This window comes from Hyperolius riggenbachi, chromosome 9 (assembly GCF_040937935.1).
Source record: "Hyperolius riggenbachi isolate aHypRig1 chromosome 9, aHypRig1.pri, whole genome shotgun sequence".
NCBI lineage: Eukaryota > Metazoa > Chordata > Amphibia > Anura > Hyperoliidae > Hyperolius > Hyperolius riggenbachi.
The window spans coordinates 188315927-188330567 of NC_090654.1; the positions used below are offsets into that span (position 1 = coordinate 188315927).

Below are 14641 nucleotides of genomic sequence, written 5' to 3' on the forward strand. Positions count from 1 at the left end.
AATGCAGTGCAAAATTACATTGCCACACACAAACTTGCTAGTAATAAATTAATGGCTTTTTATATTAGTCTAACAAAATTTTCTTGATTCATTTGGTTGTTTGATGGAATGAAGAGTTTTTCACCTACTTTTCACCTACTTTTTGTGAGGATATGGTGTGAGGATATGAATGGTATATGTGGTGATGACGATATGTACAGTAATACGCAGGACATGGCGACTATTTATGATATGGTCATGATATTAGAGGTAACTGCCATCTGGTTTGTCTGCTATATCTCACATGTGTATTCTGCTTTGAAGCGATTGTCATCTGGCTGTACTACATTTGCATCTTAAGCGGACTTCAGTGAATAGAGCTGGGGTTAATCAGACAATGGCAGAAGTGAAGGGTTTTGTTCCACCTTATCTGGAGCTGAAGCTTTGAAGTCATTGACAATTGAAACATTTACACTTCTGTTGATGAAGGCTGTTAAAGCATTGTGAAGAACTCTAGACTAGTCAGGAAGAGTCTCCTCACCAAACGTTTGACATGTTTGTTAACCACTTCAGCCTACATCTTCGAAAATCGTATGCATCCGAGCAATGTTCACCTCCCATTCATTCGCCAATAACTTTATCGCTACTTATCACAATTAATTGATCTATATCTTGTTTTTTCCGCCACTAATTAGGCTTTCTTTGGGTAGTACATTTTGCTAAGAGCCACTTTACTGTAAATGCATTTTAACAGGAAGATTAAGATAGAAATGGAAAAAATTCATTATTTCTCATTTTTTGGCCATTATAGTTTAAAATGAATACATGCTACAGTAATTAAAACCCATGCATTTTATGTGCCCATTTGTCCCGCTTATTACACCGTTTAAATTACGTCCCTATCACAATTTATGGCAACGATATTTTATTTAGAAATAAAGGTGCATTTTTTCAATTTGCGTCCATCACTATTTACAAGCTTATAATTTTAAAAAATTTAATAAGATACTCTCTTGACATGTATATTTAAAAAGTTTAGACCCTTAGGTAACTATTTATGTAGTTTTTTTTTTTTAATTGTAATTTTTATTATTATTTTTTTAATAAAAAAATGTATTTGGGTAATTTTAGTTTGGGAGGTAAATAGCTCATTTTAGATGTAATATAATGTGTTTATTTAATACTTGTATGTGGGTGCAGTTTACTATTTGGCCACAAGATGGCCACATTCAAAAAAGTCCTGGATGCGAACGATCGCGCATCCAGGAAGGACAAAGAGGCTGGGGAAGCTCTGTACGGGCAGAAATACCGCGCTCTCTGATGAGAAAGCGTCGGTGTTTCTGACGGGGACTTAGATCGGTGAATGGGAATTATATTCCCTTTCACTGATCGGGGGGGCAGCGGGAGCGCGTGCGGGCACGCGCCCGATCGCGCGCACCACACGGCTGCAGCAGCAGTGCCTATCTGGACGGATATATCCGTCCAGATAGGGCGAAGTGGTTAAAACACTATTTCATTGTGAGGAAATTGAATTATTGGTGGAGGTGCAAACTATATCCTGTAAATTACATCTATTGGAAGGGGTTGGAAATCTCTGCAGACTTTAAAAACGGAGACAGGAAAGCTTTGATGCTAGGAAATAATGTTGAGGAAGCCTTTTGATGTCTGTTAGGATACAATCTTACCTGTTGAATTCTGCAACCTTCAAAAAGCTAAAACAGGAACCCTTTAAAGTTTGCATATCACAGGAAGACTAGGACAAGCGTTCGGTGATGTCACAAACGGAGAAATTGCATTAGTTCCTGGGGGCTGGACATTAAATGCCCCAGGGGACACTTCGGACTATTTAAGTTGGTCCAGGACAGTCACAGGTATCTTCTCCTGGAGATAGCGCATAGCTAGGGATGATCTCGACTACTGGTCGAAAAAACGCTGTGCTCCCGCCAACAACGTTTAGACCAGGGGTCTCAAACTCGCGGCCCGCGGGCCATTTGCAGCCCTCGATACAATATTTTGTGGCCCTCGCCGGCAAAAGCTTCCTTATAGTTTGCTTAAGTGCTCCCAAGTAATCTGACGCATCCCTGCTGCTAAACGAGGGCTGCAGAGCCCCCAAATCGCCCGGGGGGCAATCTGCCGGCACTTCCTGGAAGGGGCAGAGCTTTCAGCTTCAGCTCTGCCCCTCCTGACGTCAATCGCCGCACGGATAGCCGCCTCTCCCCGCCCCTCTCTGTGAAGGAAGAGTGAGAGGGGCGGGCAGAGGCGGCGATGCGCCGCGATTGTGAAATTCCTTATGCGGCCCAGCCTCATCCTGACTTTGCCTCCTGCGGCCCCCAGGTAAATTGAGTTTGAGACCCCTGGTTTACACCTTCAAGTTGGTAACTTTTTAATCCCAATTTTATTTTACGCAAATATCCTTGTGTGTATTTTTGTAACTTTTATTTGGTAACTTTTTACTTTGTAACTTTTTTACTTTGCTTTTTGTACATCTGTTGTATATATTACTTTCTGCATTGTTCCACTTTTTTCCTGGAATTTTAAATTGTTATTTAATAAGCTTGACTTCTGCTGTACTAAATTAACACTCACAGCCTAGAAGAGACTGCAGTGTAACTGTGTATAAGTCCATGCCTAATTGTATGCTTGAGCAACACTACCATATGAAATTGTAATTGCATTGTGTGTATGGGGCACTTCTGCGCTCGACAGCAGAGTGGGAGTGGCTAACAGTATCATTCGGAACGACTGTTAGTGGTTTTGCTTCACGACAGTGTAACTTGCATTACAAGTCAGTGCCTGATTGTGCTGTGTTACTGTACAACTGTACTGTGTGTGTGGGTGAGTGGCGTTCCCGTATTCGGCCTAAAGCGCAAAGCTGACCCGAATACGAAACCGCGGATTGCGCGCTGAGGACTCGACAGCAGAGTGGACGTGTCTAGTAAACCACTAGTGGTGGCAGTGAGAAGTGTTCTGAGGGGTCACAGCCTTGTTTGTAGCTTGAATAAGGCTGCTCCCCACTCGATCTGGTCAAACCCGCAGTCGGGAACCGTATACGCAGGCGTGCCGGGGGCCGGTTCCTGACACTTTTCATCCCAGGTGAAAATATATCTCATTAATTTCAGGATTTATTTACATTTCTAGTTCAGCCTTGTGTTTTTAATACATACAGTGTAGATTGTATCATAATTTGCAATGCACAAAGTCTTGGAATTGCACATAAACCATTTTTGCACTACATATTCTCCTGGTTAGCTGGGTTTGCAAAGATCATTTTCTGTGCTGTTGATGAGCTGTCCAAACTCCTCCTTTTGTCCCATCATCACCCACAGGAGGTGGTGGTGGTGAGGTGGGGGCTTTACTTTATGCACAGATTTGTAGATCACATGATTAAATTATCAAAAAGGGAATCTGGAGGGAACAGCTGCATCAAACATGTAAATTGTGCGGGTAATGACATGGACTCCTATGTACATTTTGTAGCAATGAACAATCTTAGTTTGCACTCTTTCCTGGAGGGCAAACTAGGACTTATAACAAATATGTTAATCGTCACATGTACTGTACACAGACTGTTGCAAAGAATTTTTGTAAACAACGAGAAGTCAAAGGGTCCAGTATATGTGAGTCTTTCCACATCTTTCTCAAGCTCACTTCTCCAAGTGCTGGGAGTGGACCCCTTGAAGGGCTTGTTTAACAGGTGTGTGTGTCTGCACTGCATAGGCACAAGATGGCCTGTACCTTTGCAGTAGTACAGAGCCGCTTGTGCACAGTGAGAGACAGGAGCATGGCCATGAAGTAGAAGAGAAACTTGTCAGCCTATGAGGGGCTCAAGAAGTATTGGAGAAGCCTTTGGATGGTTACTGAGTTAAACAGAGCCGGGTCTCTCATGAAGCAAGGTGAAACACTTGCATCAGGCGCAGAAATTACAGGGAGCGGTATGTTTGTACTGTGTGTTTACACTTTACACTCTACACTTTGCACTCTGACTGCATGTCAGAGTAGGAGTAGAAGCGAGAGGAGTGCGAGTGAGGTGAAGAGGTCATCACTGGGGAAAAGTAGCTTGTTGTGCTGTGTGAGGAGTCTGACAGTGAGTGAGGAGGCAGAAACAGGAGAGCAGCAGTGTTTCATTTGACTTGCACAGCAGAAGGGAGGAGGTGGCACTGCTTTCCTGACAGAGGAGGAATGAAGGACAGCCGACTGGCTGAGTGCGAGCAGTTTGTTTATCACAGACTCACAGCCAGCCAGCCAGCCAGTGTGTTATTGTGTTGAGCTGCAGCATGTCATGTCTCAAGTTGTTGCATATGCTTCCTTGCTGACTGAGAACATTAAATGAAGCAGAGTAAATTGTCGGGTGCTGGGGGGTAGGCGCATCTTCACAAGTTTGCTTCAGGCAACAAAAAGTCTAGAACCAGCCCTGGAGGTGAGTATCTAACTTTTTGTTTTGTAAACACCCAGGTTTGTTTTACCCACTTTACCCCCGGCGGTACGAATTTCTCCGTCCCTTTTTTCCCCCCTAAAAAACCAGGGACGGAGAAATCCGTACCTTCCGCGCTACCGCCGCTGTCCGCGCTACCGCCGCTCGTGCGCGCGCACCCGCCGTTCGTGCACGCCGCCGCCCGCTTGCCTGGAGATCAATGAACGGGAAAATCCATTCCCGTTCGTTGATCTAGCCCCCGCAATGATCTGCTGCTTCTTTCAGAAACAGCGAGATCATTGTGAGTCTCCCAGCCTCCTACTGCTTCCTGTAAGCGTCCTTCCGGACGCTTACAGGTAGCATGTAAACAAACACTCTGTGGCCATCTTGTGGCCAAATAGTAAACTACACCCTAAAAGCATTTTACATATACAAACATTACATTTACACAATAAATTAACTCATTACCTCCCACACTCCCCATTTTTTTTTTTTTTTTGTAATTAAAAAAAAAAATAAAATACAATAAAAAAAAAACATAAATAGTTACCTTAGGGACTGAACTTTTTAAATATTTATGTCAAGAGGGTATAACACTGTTACTTTATAAACTGCGGGCTTGTAATTAGGGATGGATGCAAAACTGAAAAAAATGCACCTTTATTTCCAAATAAAATATTGTCGCCAAACATTGCGATAGGGACATAATTTAAATGGTTTTATAACCGGGACAAATGTGTTAATACATTTCATGGGTTTTAATTACAGTAGCATGCTTTATTTAAAAACTATAATGGCCGAAAACTGAAAAAATATTTTTTTCCCACATTTTTTCCTATTTCCCCATTAAAACACATTTAGAATAAAATAATTCTTGGCATAATGTCCCACCTAAAGAAAGCCTAATTGGTGGCGAAAAAAACAAGATATAGTTCATTTCATTGGGATAAGTGATAATAAAGTTATAGACGAATGAATGGAAGGAGCGCTGAAAGGTGAAAATTGCTCTGGTGGTCAGGGGGTAAAACCCCTCAGTGGTGAAGTGGTTAAAGTACATCTGTCACAAATTTGAACAACTGAAAAAATTTGAACAACTGAAAGTTGGCATATAATGAAAAATTACCCTACATAGTGAAATGTCACCTTCAGTGAAAACTGCATGTCAAAAAGATAAGCAGTTATTCAGAGTTGAGGTCTGCTGAAGTAATATTCAGACTCTGACATTTCAGGTTGCATTCTCTTTGCATCTTATTTATCATCTCTAGTGGCTAGTATAGGCACTGAGGAGCTCAACTCACTTTATTTTCACTTTCATTTTCACTATATTTCAAAGCTTCAGGCTGGCTTCACTGTAGACTGGGTTGGCGTCAGGGACAGCACGGAACCCTTGTTCATATTTGTTTCTAGCTTTGGACATGTCATAATAGAATTGCTATTATGACATGTCTGACTTCTGTTCGGTGTTCATGAAATTGTGTAGGTCACTGCAACAGACACAACAGAACAGATAAAGCTGAAAAAGTCTAAATGGATACTTTGTTTAACGCAGGATCTGCCAACATGCCCATTCCTTCAATGTGGTCCATACCTTGGAATCGCTCTTAAGGCCTGTTTCACATCTAACAACGCGTGCAGGAGCCGTTCTCCTGCACCCGTTGACTAGCCTGAGGCTGTCGTCGGGAATCTGCGGTGCGACGCTGAGTAGCGGCGGTAGTATCAATTAACCCGACGGGGAAACGCCGATTCCCGACGATAAAATGCGTCGGGGTGTGTCGTATCGCAACGAATCGAAAAGCAGCGTCGGGTGTGAAAGGTAAAATGAAAGTCTATGGACTTTCCTTTTACCTTGGTTAACGCAAGGTATAGACCTTGCGTTAAAACGCTGAAAAAGGGCTCAGGTGTGAAAGAGCCCTTACTGGATCAAGTCAGCATCAGCAACAGACGCCAGGGCCGGATTTACCCATAGGCACTCAAGGCACGTGCCTACAGGTGGGACCATCCGTGAGGGGCGGCTCACTAATGCCCTTCCTTACCTCCCTCCCTCCCTGCAGAGTGCGAGCGGTGCGTTAGATATGAGAAGACTCACCGGGATCCGTCATGCCAGCGATGACAGCTTCTCTCCCTGCAGCGCTCCCAGCGTCATCTCCTAGGTAACAGCGTGTCTCCTCACTGTGACGCGCCTGCACGTACTGGCGGCGGCGCTTCACAGTAAGGAGACACGCTGTCACCTAGGAGATGACGCTCGGCGCGCTGCGGGGAGAGAAGCGGACATTGCAGACATGTCAAGTCCCGTTGAGTCTTCTCATACTAACGTACCGCTCGCACTCTGCAGGGAGGGAGGCAGGCAGGCTACATGTCGCCGCTGATCTGAGGTCTCCTATCATGGTACCCAGCCTGCACTAGCCCCCCAGCCTGCACTAGCCCCCCAGCCTGCACTAGCCCCCCAGCCTGCACTAGCCACCCAGCCTGCACTAGCCACCCAGCCTGCACTAGCCACCCAGCCTGCACTAGCCACCCAGCCTGCACTAGCCACCCAGCCTGCACTAGCCACCCAGCCTGCACCAGCCCTCCAGCCTGCACCAGCCCCCCAGCCTGCACCAGCCACCCAGCCTGCACCAGCCACCCAGCCTGCACCTGCCACCCAGCCTGCACCAGCCACCCAGCCTGCACCAGCCACCCAGCCTGCACCAGCCACCCAGCCTGCACCTTCCCCAGCTTGCACTAGCAACCCAGCCTGCACCTTCCCCAGCCTGCACTTGCCACCCCCCTGCACTAGCCACCCAGCCTGTACCTTCCCCACCCTGCACTAGCCGCCCAGCCAGCCTTCACCTTACCCACCCTGATCCCAGCCAGCCTGAACCCATGCCCAGCCTGCACCGTGCCCCTGCCAACGCCCCCTGCCACCCCAGACCCAGCCTGCTCCCAGCCAACCTGCCCCCATAATAAGTCTGCACCCTGCCCCCCAGTCCCAGCCTGCACTCATACACAGTCTGCACCCTGCTCTAGCCACCCTGCACCGAGACCCAGCTCCAGCCAGTCTGCACCCTGCCCCCAACCACCCTGCACCCAGCCCCAGCCAGTCTGCACTCAGCCGCATGACACCCTGCCTCCATACCCTGCCTTCACCCTGTCCGAGCCACCCTGCCCTCAAGACCCAGCCTGAACCCAGCCCAAGCCAGCCTCCACCCTGCACCCAGATCCCACCACCCTGCCCCAATACCCAGCCTGCCCCCATACCCAGCCACCCTGCACACAGACCCAGCCTGCATACAGACCCATCCACCCTGCCCTAGCCACCCTGCACTCAGACCTAGCCAGCACCCTGCACTCATATCCACCCTGCGCCTTGCCCAAGACCCATCCACCCTACACCCAGACCCAGCCTGCACTCTACCCCAGCCACACTGCAGCTAGACCCAGTCACCCAGTCACCCTGCACCCAGACCCAGTCTGCTCCCTGCCCTAGCCACCCAGACCCTGCTATCAGACCCAGCCCGCAACCAGACCCAGCCACCCCCTAAGAAAAGGGGGTGTAAATTAAGGGGTGTGGCCTGTGTTAAGGGGCGGGGTTTAGGGCGCCAGAGATTATGTGCCTATAGGCTCCTGAGCTGTAAATCCGGCCCTGACAGACGCTGTTTCGGGTGACTACCCTTTTTCAAACTGCATTGATGGGTACTGAAATTGACTGATTTGGGCTCTAGTGTGAACCCAACCTTTACTCTATGGAACAGCTGAGAGTTTTGACATTTATTTATCCACTTGTCATAGACGCTAACCTCTAGTTGTGTATTTGCACATTCTGATCCGTTGACCAATTGTGTTACAAGTTTGCCTCAAAGAGTGAGGGAATAACATTGGTGCGCTGAGGGAATTTTTCTTCCCAGTGCTGCATTTTACAGCTATTCTACCAGCTACAGAACATATTTCTGTGCAGCTGCAGCTTGTAAAACTGTACCTTTTTATTAAACAAAGAGCCAAGATTTGTTTATTTTTATGTCTCTCCTTTTTACTGGGAAAATTGTCTTTTACACACTTGTTCTCAAGTAGCAAAGTCAGAACATGTTTGCAGCTTTCTGAATGTAAAGCGTTTGATGGTATGGAAAATCTAGGTAATAAATTATAAAGTGAGGGCCCTAATGCGAGACGTAAGCTGAGAATGTCTGTTTATACTAATACTCGTGTATTTATATGTTTCGTGATTGTTATAATAATCTGCATGTGTGCGAGTCACAAGAAGTGCATATTCTGGAGTTGAGCTTCAGCAGGGGCATAACTGTAAGTGATTGTGTTCATCAGTCTTTCTAACTGGAAGGCAGCATGTTTTTCTAAGAGTAGCTGTTGAAATCAGCAAGCCAAACTAATTAGCATTTTTGCCATCTTTCCACTGGAAGAACAACTAACTGTTCAGTTGAATTTGTCACCTTCTTGGATTACATATGGTGCAATGTAACAGGAGGCATGGGTTTCTAAATATTGGGACAGCGTTGTTGATGTCATACTGCCGGGAGCTTTGTGAGGTTTTGGTGCTCTCCATGTTGGAATTCATCATGATATATTCCACGTGTATTAAAGTGTACTCGAGGTGAACCTCAGGTTAAACAAGACATACTGTATCTTTCACCTTATAAGAAGCACTTTTTCGCCCCCAAAATCGCTACATGAAAATACATAGAAAAGGGGCGTTTTTTGGTGCGTCTTATAAGGCAAAAAATATGGTACTTACCTAAGAAGGAAGAGATGTCTGGGTCCTATAGAGCAGCCTTTCTCAACCTTTTTACCCTGAAGGAACCCTGCAAATATTTTTTTTGGATCTCGAGGAACCCCTGCATTTATTTTGCAGGAGGCATGGCCTTTAAAAGTAGGTGTGGCTGTTTATTTCACTACCCCCTATTACAGTACCCCTCAGTATACTGTCTCCTTATTCTAGTGCTTTTTATTAATGTGTTTATTTTAATTCTGACCCCCAATTTAGTGCTTTATAAAGTACCCCCTATTATAATGTGCTCTATCATTCTTCCCCCACCCCAATGATGGGGGAAAGTGCCAAGGAACCCCTGAAGGAACCATGGAGTTCCAGGGACCCTATTTGAGAAAGCCTGCTATAGAGGCTTCACACGATGGTCCCCCATTGCCAAGCATGGAACCCCAGCAGAAAACCAACAAGGGCACATCAGGAAAAATATCAGGCCCGTACTCCTCACCAGGCACGAGCGTCCATATTGCACCTGCACAAGTACAGCCGACCTGTACAGTAAGCCGAAGCTGCTTGTGCATGAATGGCTCCATTCTACTGTGCAGGTATGGCCAGGCTTGTGCCAGAGGAGGAGTACAGTCCGATTTTCCTGAGGGTCTTAACAAGCACCGGCAGTGTAGAGAAAGACACGGGAAGTCTCTAAAGGATCCACAAGCTATCCTCTTCTATGTAAGTATGTCATTTTTACCCAAGGTTTGCCTTAGGTTCCCTTTAAAGCAGTAGGATCAGCCATACTATGCCAGGGAAAAAAAACACATATATAAGTAGATAAATACTTGATCTACTTACATAACACATGTATTGTACTGTCCACGTTTTGATTTCAGTGAATGTTATATAGTAAATGACGAGAATTCTGATCCTGGTGGGGGCCATGTCTTTTGCCCACAGTTAAGGCTAACTCGTGATGTCATTTCTGCCCTTTACTTTTTTCTTGTCTCCTCCAATCGCTGAGTCGCCTCAGCCTTGCTTGTAAACATAAGTGGGTAGGGGATTAGGTTTCAGATAAGAAGCTGGCAGGGAAATAAAGGGAAGAGGGGGAATAGATTATAAATAAAAAGAACCCCCAGCATGCAATTCTTTGGCACGACTACTAAAGGGCCAGTGTTTCCTTAATTATGTGATAACTCCAAATCATAACAGCAGAAAAAGTTTTGAAAGTTTTGAAAACAGGCTTAGCATCTTTATCACTTAATACACTCAGACCAGTTGCTGTTGAAATTTGATTTTTATGGTGACGATACCACTTTAATGTAGTCTATGAAGATATTGCGGTTATGTTACATTCAAGTCACGGAGAACAAGAACCAGTAGGATTTTGTAAAAAGCCAAAAAGAACTAAAAATCCTCAATACCAAAAAGGATACTCTTTCTTAAAACAGAAGGAATTTGCAAATACTCAGCTTCCCATGAACAAAAGGAATTATTCTCGTAATGCATCAATTCAGCTCAGTGAGTACGGTATGTAGATAATACTGTAATTTATTCTCGGTTGAAATATGTCTCATTGGTTTTCTATGCAGGGCTGTGGAGTCGCAGTTGGGTCGGAGAAATTTTGGGTACCTGGAGTCGGAGTTAAAGTTGGTGGTTTCATGAACTGAGGAGTTGGATGATTTTTGTACCAAATCCACATCCCTGGTAAGTATTAGACTAAGGAGTCCGAGTTGAGGAGTCAGAGCCATTTTGGGCACCTGGAGTCGGAGTTGGTGGTTTCATAAACTGAGGAGTCGGAGTTGGAGTCAGATGATTTTTGTACAGACTCCAAAGTCCTGGTTCTATGCCAGTGACGGATGCTATTTCTAAAATGAGCTACAAATGACTCTATGAGCAATTTGTTGCTGCTGAAATCTTTGCTACCTCACGCTCTTGGGATACAAGATAGATTTATATAAAGGGAGTGCAGAATTATTAGGCAAATGAGTATTTTGACCACATCATCCTCTTTATGCATGTTGTCTTACTCCAAGCTGTATAGGCTCGAAAGCCTACTACCAATTAAGCATATTAGGTGATGTGCATCTCTGTAATGAGAAGGGGTGTGGTCTAATGACATCAACACCCTTTATCAGGTGTGCATAATTATTAGGCAACTTCCTTTCTTTTGGCAAAATGGCTCAAAAGAAGGACTTGACAGGCTCAGAAAAGTCAATAATAGTGAGATATCTTGCAGAGGGATGCAGCACTCTTAAAATGGCAAAGCTTCTGAAGCGTGATTATCGAAAAATCAAGCGTTTCATTAAAAATAGTCAACAGGGTCGCAAGAAGCGTGTGGAAAAACAAAGGCGCAAAATAACTGCCCATGAACTGAGAAAAGTCAAGCGTGCAGCTGCCAAGATGTCACTTGCCACCAGTTTGGCCATATTTCAGAGCTGCAACATCACTGGAGTGCCCAAAAGCACAAGGTGTGCAATACTCAGAGACATGGCCAAGGTAAGAAAGGCTGAAAGACGACCACCACTGAACAAGACACACAAGTTGAAACGTCAAGACTGGGCCAAGAAATATCTCAAGATTGATTTTTCCAAGGTTTTATGGACTGATGAAATGAGAGTGAGTCTTGATGGGCCAGATGGATGGGCCCGTGGCTGGATTGGTAAAGGGCAGAGAGAGCTCCAGTCCGACTCAGACGCCAGCAAGTCTGCATCCTTCCAGAAAAACATGATTTTCATGCAGGACAATGCTCCATCACATGCGTCCAAGTACTCCACAGCATGGCTGGCAAGAAAGGGTATAAAAGAAGTAAAACTAATGACATGGCTTCCTTGTTCACCTGATCTGAACCCCATTGAGAACGTGTGGTCCATCATAAAATGTGAGATTTACAAGGAGGGAAAACAGTACACCTCTCTGAACAGTGTCTGGGAGGCTGTGGTTGCTGCTGCACGCAATGTTGATGGTGAACAGATCAAAACACTGACAGAATCCATGGATGGCAGGCTTTTGAGTGTCATTGCAAAGAAAGGTGGCTATATTGGTCACTGATTTGTTTTTGTTTTGTTTTTGAAAGTCAGAAATGTATATTTGTAAATGTTGAGATGTTATATTGGTTTCACTGGTAAAAAGAACTAATTGAAATGCGTATATATTTGTTTTTTGTTAAGTTGCCTAATAATTATGCACAGTAATAGTTACCTGCACACACAGATATCGAGGTCCTCCAGCACCCAAGGCTGAGACACCAAAGTGCGCCCCTCCATCCCTTCCACCCCAGCCGACACACACTGATTGCTATTAGACTAAGAGCCGCCACAGGGCCCACAACCTCCCCAACACCTTAATATCTAGTTATCTGGCGTGTAGTCACTGCTATGTATCCCCTTTTCTTATTTCTTTCTGCAAACACAATTAGGAATGACAGCTGAATGAATTGTGCACCCCCTCCTACACTGCGCCCTGAGGCTGGAGCCTCTCCAGTCTATGCCTCGGCCGGGCCCTGATGAACAGTGCAAAACATATTAATAACCAGGTCTTGTACCTTATCGGTAATATAGTAATTCATTCATTCATTCATTCATTCATTCATTCATTCAGAGCAGCACTGACACTCCTGGATACCGAGCCATGACAAAAGCAAAAGAACTGTCAATGGACCTGTGGGAAAACTTTGCTGAACTGTAGAAATCAGTAAAAATATGCGCAAAGATATCCAACGACCTACCAGTTGTATTCAAACTGGTAAAAAGTGGGAATCTAGAGGGCCTTTTGTTACCAAGTCACAGTCAGGTAGATCAACCAAGATTTCAGCCACTGCTGCTGCGATTATTTATTAAAGTAAACCTAAACCGAACATAAAAGAAGAGGTTCACTTACATGGGGCCTCTACCAGCCTCCTGCAGCCTGTGCCTGTACCGTCACTCAACGATTCTTCGGTCCCCCCAGTGGCTAAGTTTCATTTTGGAGTGACTGGCCACTTGATGGTCACTGCACCTGTGTGGCCTTGGCCATGCGCGCCCATGTAGTACCAAGACTGAACGGCGATGGGAGCATGATCGAGCATGTGCAGTGGCCATCGACTGGCCATTCACTCCAAAATAAAATGTATCTGCTGCGGGGGAGCAAAGAATCGCTGAGTGATGGTGCGGGCACAAGGCGGCTGCAGGGGGCTGGTAGTGAAAGCAAAACTTTACATTCCCAACAGCATTTATTTTTAGAGCTCATCATGTTCAAAGGGAACCCAAAGTGAGAAGGATATGGACACTGCCATATTTATTTCCTTTTAACAATACCAGTTGCCTGGCTATCCTCCTGATCCTCTGCCTCTAATACTTTTAGTCATAGGCCCTGAACAAGCATGCAGATTAGGTGCTCTGAATGTATTACCTGAATACTTGTTTCAAGGTTGTGACTCAGACACTACTGATGTTAGAAAATCAACAGGGACTGCCAGGCAATTATTTAAAAGGAAATAAATATGGCAGCCTCCACATCACTCTCACTAGGGTTCACGCTAACTACAAAAAGACAACTCCCCTTAAATTTGAGTTAATAGAGTTCAAACTTTAAAATAAAGAATGCAAATAAGGTAAACAAAAGAGAAAAGATAGAATATTTGAGAACCTTACCTCGTCCCCGACCCCCCATAGCTTCCTCAGGACCCTATAAGTTTAACTCCTGCCACCTCTAAAAAATGAGCATTGTTGAGCCATGGGTCCCAAATGTTCAAAAACTTTCCATAGGTGTCTCCAACTACACTTGTGAGCTTATGATTTAATATGAATCTGTCCAACCGAGCTATTTTCAAACATCTTAAAAACCTTCACTTATAATCCTAATTGTTGGATGAAATAGAGTTTATCTTGATAGACAAGAAAGGAACATTTTTCATGTTCCAAAACTGTCAAATTTACAGCATGACCAATCCCGGATTTCTGCTGTAAAGGGACCAGAGACCAACAAAATCAATCACAATGAAAGGTAGTCTAGCCACGTAACTGGTACCAGATGTATATCAAGGATGGACATGGTGCCTGCTCTTTAGTGGAATGAAACTTACTGACCTGTAAGCTTGTATAATCCGAAATTCTGTAGCTTTTCTTGTTAAGCACACTTTTAAAATGTTACATTATAAATGTATTGAACTTGAAGGTGTATAGAATATTGCTTGATAATTTAGGTTTTAAAAAGGGGGTTAGTCCTAAGCATTGCTGAGAGGAGTGCCATATCAAGTGTCGAGAAGAAACAAGGTCACACAGAGAAGCATGGTCACCCAAAGAGGCTAGGTCACCCAAAGAAACAAGGTTACACAAAGAAGCTATGTCACCTAAAGAAACAAGGTCAATTGAAGAAGCAAAGTCATTAGAATAAAGAAACAAAGTCACTTTGGCAGGTTTATAAAAATCAGGGTAAGGAACATTAGATTAACATTGATAATGTTTGGCATCAGACAGGGCAGGTGTTGAATGTACATGCTATATTACTGACACTGCTAAATTATTGACCCTGTAATGGAAATTTCTTAGAGCCATCTTACCTCTTCTGTGTAATATGAGGGACTAGTT

The 14641-nt window shown here is 44.7% G+C and overlaps 1 protein-coding gene across 3 annotated transcripts in view; it reads right to left on the reverse strand.

The window, feature by feature from the left end:
* Positions 1-14641, reverse strand: part of ADAMTS9 (ADAM metallopeptidase with thrombospondin type 1 motif 9) — a 421594-nt gene that overhangs the window by 379088 nt on the left and 27865 nt on the right. The window lies entirely within an intron of this gene.